This window comes from Sapajus apella, unplaced genomic scaffold (genome assembly GCF_009761245.1).
Source record: "Sapajus apella isolate SASKATOON/1434 unplaced genomic scaffold, GSC_monkey_1.0 scaffold8, whole genome shotgun sequence".
In the NCBI taxonomy this organism is placed as follows: Eukaryota; Metazoa; Chordata; class Mammalia; order Primates; family Cebidae; genus Sapajus; species Sapajus apella.
This window is the reverse complement of record NW_022436948.1, coordinates 27,149,330-27,158,122: the sequence shown is the minus strand read 5'-3', so window position 1 is coordinate 27,158,122 and position 8,793 is coordinate 27,149,330. Positions and strand designations below refer to the sequence as shown.

At 34.4% G+C, this 8,793-nt stretch overlaps 2 non-coding genes across 2 annotated transcripts; both read left to right on the top strand.

Moving 5' to 3' along the window:
* Positions 1 to 5,829: 5,829 nt before the first annotated feature.
* Positions 5,830 to 5,988, top strand: LOC116551078. The gene has a single exon (XR_004268704.1). It is a non-coding gene; the product is annotated as a U1 spliceosomal RNA (small nuclear RNA).
* Positions 5,989 to 8,115: 2,127 nt separating this feature from the next.
* On the top strand, positions 8,116 to 8,234 carry LOC116551047. The gene has a single exon (XR_004268679.1). It is a non-coding gene; the product is annotated as a 5S ribosomal RNA (ribosomal RNA).
* The last annotated feature ends 559 nt before the right edge of the window (positions 8,235 to 8,793 follow it).

Sequence of the window (8,793 nt, the reverse complement as noted above, 5' to 3'; positions counted from 1 at the left end):
ACACACACACACACACACACACACACACACACCCACACCCCTAGTAAGAAAATAACTTGATAGTAGCATAAGGAAGAGAGGAGACAGAAAGACTGGTTAGATAGCTATTATAAAATTCAGGGAAGAGTAAGTTCTTGTACAAGGTATTGGCTACGGAAAGGGAAATGAGTTAATTATTTTGAGAGATAATTTAGATTTAGAAATAATAGTTCATTATAGAGAATTTGTTTCAGAATCAAATGTGAGAGAGTAAGTTAAGTGAGAGGCTTCTGATGGTTAACCTTGAGGATGGTGGTGCTGTATAAATGATGGCAGATAACAAAGGCAGTGGGGCAGACTGAGGGAAAGAACATAATTTGGGCTCAGTTTGAGACATTTTAGGTTTGCTACATGAGCAAGATATGCATTTCACACTCAGACAAACAGTTAAGGGTGTAAGCATTTGAGTCATAGGTCGCCTGGGAACCAGTTAGGACAGATGAGTAAAATCAGTTAGGAAAGGATTATCACCTAGAACATCAGTCAGTTTTAAAGCACCTAGAAAAGCAGTTCTGCACAGCAAAACAAGACTTTCTCATGCTAGCTGCATTTTTTATTGTATTTAACTAAATGATGGATGAGAATAAAAAACATCAAAAGACTCATAAGAGTAAGGTTTTTAAAATATACCTTGCTGCATTTTCAAGGACAAGATTAAAAGTAGGGGTTTATATATTTATTTTTAAAATATATTTCTTTTCTTTTATATACATATTTATTTATCTTTATACATAATGAATGACAAGTGTGTCACTGTTAATTGTTTCACTCAAATATTGAAGAACTTGGAGACTCTCTATTAGAAAATACCTCATAAATCAAAAATGGGCCACATGTCCTTTTTGAACCAATCACTGGCAGGGAAATGGAATTACTCCTTGGATTATTAGTCTCTTCCTGGAGGAGGAATGGAATTTAATCATCAAGATACTTAGCTGTATGTATTGGGCATGGAGTAGTGATTACCTGAAAACACAAGCCAGAATGCTTTTGGAAAAAAAGGAGGAGTGGATATTGTGAAGGTGAAAGTAGTGTCTACCTTATCTTGATGATCTGGCTGATTAAATAACAACAGCAACAACAACAACACATGTTATTTTAACCCTTATTATTTCATAGTATTCTAAAAAGTATTAGTTCTTCCTCCTTAATCAAATACAGATTATAAAGGGTTTTGCCCTCACGGTTACCATTCTGAATTAGCATGAATGATTGATACCAAAAATACACGTATAAAAATTGTAGATAATTAAGCCAAATGCAGATAACATCAGAAAATATATTGGAAGATATTTTGATGAACTTTTATGATATATTTTTAAAATATAACTTTACAATGAAGAGATGTTGTTTGTTTTGTTTTCTGGCTAATGTTCAGTGCCTGAAATGATGCCTCATACATAGTAGGCACTCAATTAATATGTGTGAAATGAGTAAATGATGAAAATCTTTATATCACCTAAATTGTGATTTTTATCCTTCTCTGAAAACAGAATTCTCTCTAAAAATTTTATTTCTGATGACTCTTATTCTACTATTTCCTTTTGTAACATTCTTTCTAAATTTCATTATGTATAACCTCATTTGCCCTTCAACTTTATCCAAAGTTCTGGATGTAGTCATATTGACTTCTTTCCCTTCCTGTCTTTTAAATATCCTGGCATACTACGTTTTGACCGGGTAAAACTATGTTCTTTTGGATAACCAACTTCCTTAAACTCCACTTTCTAAAAGAAGCCCAAGGATTCATCGTACTGGTTTTCAGATTTGATACAATTAGCTTCCTAAAGTTAATTTTCTTAATTCTGCTGACATTTCCACTTCCTTCCCTTAGGGAAAAGAAATCAATTTCATTAACTTGTGATTGTTTCCTCAAGGTTTCTTTCTACTATTAGAAGCCCATCTAATTTTTCCCTACGAGCAAGAATCAAATCTGTTATCTGCTCTGGGAATATTACCTTTATTACAGAAGATCAAGCCATGAGATCTCATTGCTTCAGAACCACTTTGTCATCAGTATTCAGTTTGATATGCTTCTGTCAGTGCCTCTTCATCTTTATTTAAAATTGCTTTAAGTCAACTAAAGAAAACCTTATTAACCTTCTTTTACTGGTTTAGTGATTTATATAATTTACATTAGGTTTATAATGTAGTTATTTTCTGTGTTCTTATCATATTAACTTTAATCCAATTATTATTTCCAAAACAATCCCATTGCTACACATTTATTCTGGATATAAAAAGGCATTAATTTCACAAATAATTATGAAATGAGTTATCTTTTCTAAGCTCATCCTCTAATTCCAAGTGCTAGTCTACTGATTAGTATTTTAATAGCATCTTAACTCTGGCCCTGAGATGGGGCTTCCAGATACTCCTCATTAATTCTATCATTCAAAAGTCACATCAAAGCCTATTTTTGTAGTTGTATGATTATTTCCTTACAAAGGAGTACCGTAATTAGTAGATAATGAGTTATTTAAAACATATTATGATGATCATTGAAGTGATATATGTTAGTGTTTCTAAGTCAACAATTTTATGAAAAAAGCATTAAAGAAAGTGAGCAAGTGAAGTGACAAAAAATTAAAATCGTCGACTGGTTTCAATTGGAAAGAAAAAACAAATGGTAAATAAGTTGGTGAGAACCCAGAGAAGAGTTCAATGGATAGCTAAACCTATTTAATAAATTAAACAAGAAGATATCAGATGACCAAAGTGACAAGATGGTCATTTCATAAAAACTTTAAAGTACCTCAAATTATGCCTCATTAATTTTTATTTCTTTAGCTAGTATAAGTGTTAGTATATCTGAGTTATTACAGAACTACTGGATGTGAGCTGGAGAAAGTGGATTAAAAATTATGGTACTGCACTTGAGCTGTAAGGGATCCTTAGGATAGTCCTCTACAGGCAATAGAAGCATCACACATACATAGTTAGTTATTTAAAGAAATACAGCTTATGTGTCTGTTTTTGTGCCAGGCCCATGCTGTTTAAGTTACTGTATTTTTGTAGTATAGTTTGAAGCTCCACCTTTGTTCATTTTGCTTATAATTGCATTGGCTATTTTGGCTCTTTTTAAAATGAATTTTAGGATAGTTTTTTCTAATCCTGTGAAAAATGACATTGGTGTGATAGTAATAACATAGAATTTGTAGATTGCTTTCAACACTATGGTCATTTTAATGATATTGATTCTTCCAATCCATGAGTAGAGAATATTTTTCCATTTGTTTGGGTCATCTATGACTTCTTTCAGCAATGTTTCATAGTTTTTCTTGTAGAGATCTTTCACCTCCTTGGTTAAAAGTATTCCTAGGTATTTAATCTTTTGGTGTGGCTATTGTAAATGAGATCTGTTCTTCATTTGTCTGTCAGCATAAACATTATCGGTATATAAAAATGCTACTGATTTTTGCACATTGATTCTATATGCCGAAACTTTACTGAAGTCATTTTTAAGTTCCAGAAGTCTTTTGGTAGAGTCCTTGGGGATTTTCTAGGACTAGAGTCATATAGTCAGCAACGAGAGATAGTTTAACTTCTTCTTTTTCCATTTGGATGCCTTTTATTTCTTTTTCTTGGCTGATTGCTGTGGCTCAGACTTCCAGTACTATGTTAAATAGGAGTGGTGAGAGTGGGCATCCTTGTCTTATTCCAGTTCTTCAGTAGAATGCTTATAGCTTTTCCCATTTGCTATGATGTTGGCTGTGAGCTTTTCATAGATGGGCCTTATATTTTGAGGTATGTCCCTTTTGAACATAATAAGTTCTTCCTTTTTATCATGAAAGGATGTTAGATTTTATAGAAAGTTTCTTTTGCATCTATTGAGATAACTATATGGTATTTGTTTTTAGTTCTGTTCATATGGTGAATCATGTTTATCAATTCATATGTGTTGAACCAACCTTGCATCCCAGTAATGAAGCCTAGATACCAATGGCTCACAAACATGAGAAATGCTCAATCTCACTGATAATCAGAGAAATATAAATCAAAACCACAACAACATACTATCTCATACCAGTCAAAATGGCTATTATTAAAAGGCAGAAAACAACAGATGCTGGTGAGGTCATGGGTAAAAGGCAACACTTATGCACTGTTGATGGGAATATAAATTAGTTCAGCAATTTATATTGCTGAACTCCAAATCAATTTGGAGATTTCTCAAAGAACTTAAAACGAAACTACTATTTGACACAGCAATCTCATTACTAGGTACATACCCAGAAGAAAATAAATCATTCTACCCAAAGACACATATGCTCATATGTTTATTGCAGCACTATTCACAACAGCAAAGACATGGGATCAACCTAGATGCCCATTAATGGTGGATCGGATAAAGAAAATGTCATAAATATATACTATGGAATACTATACAGGCATAAAAAAGAACAAAATTATGTCCTTTGCAACAACATGGATGTAACTGGAAGCCATTATCCTAAGTAAATTAATACAAGAACAGAAAAACAAATACCACATGTTCTCAGTCATCAGTGGGAGGTAAACATTGGCTATCATGGACATAAAGATGGCAATAACTGACACTGAAGACTACTAGAGAAGGGAGGGAAGAGGAAAAGGATTGAATAAATGACTGTTGATTACTATTTTCAATACCTGGATGGTGGGATCATTCATATAAAAACCCTCAACATCACATAATACACCCATGTAACAAACCTGCATGTGTACCCCTGATCTAAAATAAAACATAAATTGTTTTAAAAAGAATTTAAAAGTTTTTTAAATTTAAAAATAAATTATTTGAAGAGAAACATGGTAATTAGGAAATAGGTATTCTGTTTAATATTTATCAGTGTGTACTATGTATCAAAATACTTGATTTTAATTTTGTTCATGGCTTTCATCTCAACAATTCTACATCTAGCAATCGATTTAATAGAAATAACATATAATATTCACAAAGATGTAAAGAATTGAACTGCTTAGATCTTCCCACCACTCAAGGCAGAGTCTGAAACAAGAACTTGTAATTGTGTAGTGATACCAGGATGCTGGAATGAGGGATAGGAGGGATTAAGGGAAGGGGAAAAAAGCTATAATAAATATAAATATAAATTTTAAAAAGCTATTAATATAAATATAAATATAAATTTATAATAAATATAATAAATATCTATTGTCAAGGTCACTACAATGGCAACTGGGGCTTGGCTTCACCTGAGATCTCAAAAGCCTATAGAATGCCTCTAGTTTGGCCGGGCGCGATGGTTCACGCCTGTAATCCCAGCACTTTGGGAGGCTGAGGCGGGTGGATCACGAGGTCAAGAGATGGAGACCATCCAGGTCAACAAGGTGAAACCCCGTCTCTACTAAAAATACAAAAAATTAGCTGGGCATGGTGGCACCTGCCTGTAATCCCAGCTACTCAGGAGGCTGAGGCAGGAGAATTGCCTGAACCCAGGAGACAGAGGTTGCGGTGAGCCGAGATCGCGCCATTGCACTCCAGCCTGGGTAACAAGAGTGAAACTCCATCTAAAAAAAAAAAAAAAGAATGCCTAGAGGATCAATTGAGAGATGCATTCCTCCATGAGGGCTTAAGTCTCATTGGTTGAGGGCTACTCTATAGGTATTACCTCTATTATATACCCACTCCACCCCCACTACATTCTGCATGAATTAGTGCCAATTCCTGGGTATTCTTGACCACAGAGTGAGGGAAAGAAAGCTGCTTTAGGAGAGATTATGTCAGCTTACAGTGAGTTGAAACCCAAACAAAGCTATCAACTACACTTGTTGCTTAATTCAGTGGGGAGAGTTGGCAGGGAGATACCATGATCTCAAACGTGGTTTTACCAGGGCAAGCCTTATCCTTTGTACTCTGGATGTGCTGACTCCTGAGATTTTCCCAAAATGGGCAAGCTTGACTGCTTAGTTTGTCATAGCAAGGGACTGTGTTCATACTTTTCCCAGGTCTAAAATATTAAACGACAACAACAACAATAAAATCAATAGGGAGACCTAGGACATGGAGGCAGGACATTAGAGGCATTTGATTTGAAAAATCATGGTGGTTATTTTCAAATATGTTCAAAAATTGGGGATGGCCAAGTAAACCAAATATACACAAAAATGGAGTTTGCTTATTATAGCATACAGCTAACCTATATGAAAAAACATTTTTAGCCACTTAAATATTTTTAGTGGAGTATTTTATGCTTTAGGAAATTGTTCATAATATTAACTGAACAAAATAAATAATAAAATTATACAAGTTTTATATATGCATAAAATTATTTGAAAATATATATTAACATATTAACTGTGACTTAGGGATAATAGAATTATGGTTTATGTGCATTTACTCTTTTGTACTTCTTCATATTTCCTAAATGGTTTACAAAGATTATAAAGTATTTTAGTAGGTAAAAAATTGATGCAAACAAATTTTCATTGCATTGAATTCATTCTATAGTTCCACTGTCTATGAATTCATCCAGGCTTTGTGAACTATGGACTTACTGTAAAATCTTTTCTCAACCAAATATTCAATGGGGTACCCTAAAGCCTTACTACAAATTTGATTATTTGTGATTTGGTGATGTAGCCTCAGCTCAAACCCTCTGTCTCTCATTGACTGACCTAAAAAGCAATACTGTGTGCTTCAAGATCATCGGAACCTTCAGTATAGGTATGAGCATATTCACTTAATTGAATTATTCATCCTTGATTCAGCCAGCAGAAACAGAAGAGCCAAAAAGAAAGAAAGAATGTTGAGAAAATCTAAGCAGTCACCAAACACATTTTGTGTGGAAAAATGCTTACAGAATTATTTATTTGTTGAGAAACCGTATCTGAAAAACTGTAAGGGAAACTTTGTGGTTAGTTTTGTGGACACTTGATGGTCATTTGATGTGGACCAGAATCTAATGTCACATGACAGTGCACTCATGCTACCTTCTGGTTCATTTTCTGCTGCTTTTTTTCTAAAAATTCTTACATGATAAATAACTGAGAATTGAGAAGATACAGTTCATCTGAAGATTTTATACATAAGACAGAAACGATGCTGAAAAACTAAGCGGATGGCTTACAATTAGTGAGCGAGAACAACTAGTTTGGGTAGTGAACAATGTACGTCACAGCTGAAAGCAACAAAATGCCACCAGTAATCTGCTGAGAAAAGAACAATGGCAGAAAAAGAAAGACTAATCTGGCTTGTAGTAGTTGGAAATAGAGTGGCTTTTCCTGAGCAGAATTAAGACTGATGATGAATTTAAGAGGGGAAAAAAATTAAAAATTTGCAGCCAAAAAACACATGAAAAAAAAGGTTATCATCGCTGGTCATTAGAGAAATGCAAATCCAAACCACGATGAGATACCGTCTCATACCAGTTAGAATGGCAATCATTAAAAAGTCTGGAAATAACAGATGCTGGAGAGGATGTGGAAAAATAGGAACACTTTTACACTGTTGATAGGAATGCAAATTAGTTCAATCATTGTGGAAGACAGTGTGATGATTTCTCAAGGATCTAGAACTAGAAATACCATTTGACCTAGCAATACCATTACTGTATATATGTCCAAAGGATTATAAATCATTCTACTATAAAGACACATGCACATGTATGTTTATTGCAGCACTGTTCACAATAGCAAAGACTTGGAACCAACACAAATGTCTATCAATAACAGACTGGATAAAGAAAATATGGCACATATACATCATGGAATACTATACAGCCATAAAAAGGGATGAGTTCATGTTCTTTTCAGCGATGAAGCTGGAAACCATCATTCTTAGCAAACTAACACAGGAACAGAAACCCAAACACCACTTACGTTCTCACTCATATATGGGAGTAAAACAATGAGAACACATGGAAACAGGGAGGGGAGCATCACACACCAGGGCCTGTTGGAGGGTGAGGGGCTGGGAGAGGGATAGCATTAGGAGAAATATCTAATGTAGATGATGGGTTGATGGATGCAGCAAACCACCATGGCATGTGTATACCTATGTTACAAACCTGCACGTTCTGCACATGTATCCCAGAACTTAAAGTGTAATTTAAAAAGTTAGAATTGGTGCCAGACATCTACGGCCATACCACCCTGAACGCGCCGGATCTCGCCTGATCTCGGAAGCTAAGCAGGGTTGGGCCTGGTTAGTACTTGGATGGGACACCGCCTGGAAATACCGGGTGCTGTAGGCTTAAAAAAAAAAAAAAAAAAAGAATTGGTGCCAGACTAAAAATATAAAAAATTATCAAAGTTTTGAATGAAAGAAAATAATGCTATCTGATAGATTGAACTTTTTTCTTCTGCTACATTTTATTACTTTTACAGAAAGTTGTTCAGAAATTTTGAAAGGCTTCAGGAGCAGTAATTTATCCTGCAGCATTATCATGTTGGTAAATTTCACTTATTTATGGAAACCTTAAAATCTATGTTCTTTTGACAAGGAAATGCCTTCCAGTCTAAATTATAAATTCATTTATTCAACACATATTTTTCATATCTACAGGGTACCAGATAGCATAATAAGTTCTGAAGACACAAAGATAAAAACAGAAAATTTTTGGTTATGAAGTTTGTTATGAACTCTCAGTGTAAAAGAGGAGCTAGAGATGTAAAGACAATACTGCTGTACAACATGCAAATACAAAGGTCAGAAAGAAAGATTAGAGTAGTATTTAACAACATAGGCTGAGGAGCCATTTGTCTCGGTTCAAACTCCTCTTTCACCACTCACTGTTATGAGTACTTTTGGAC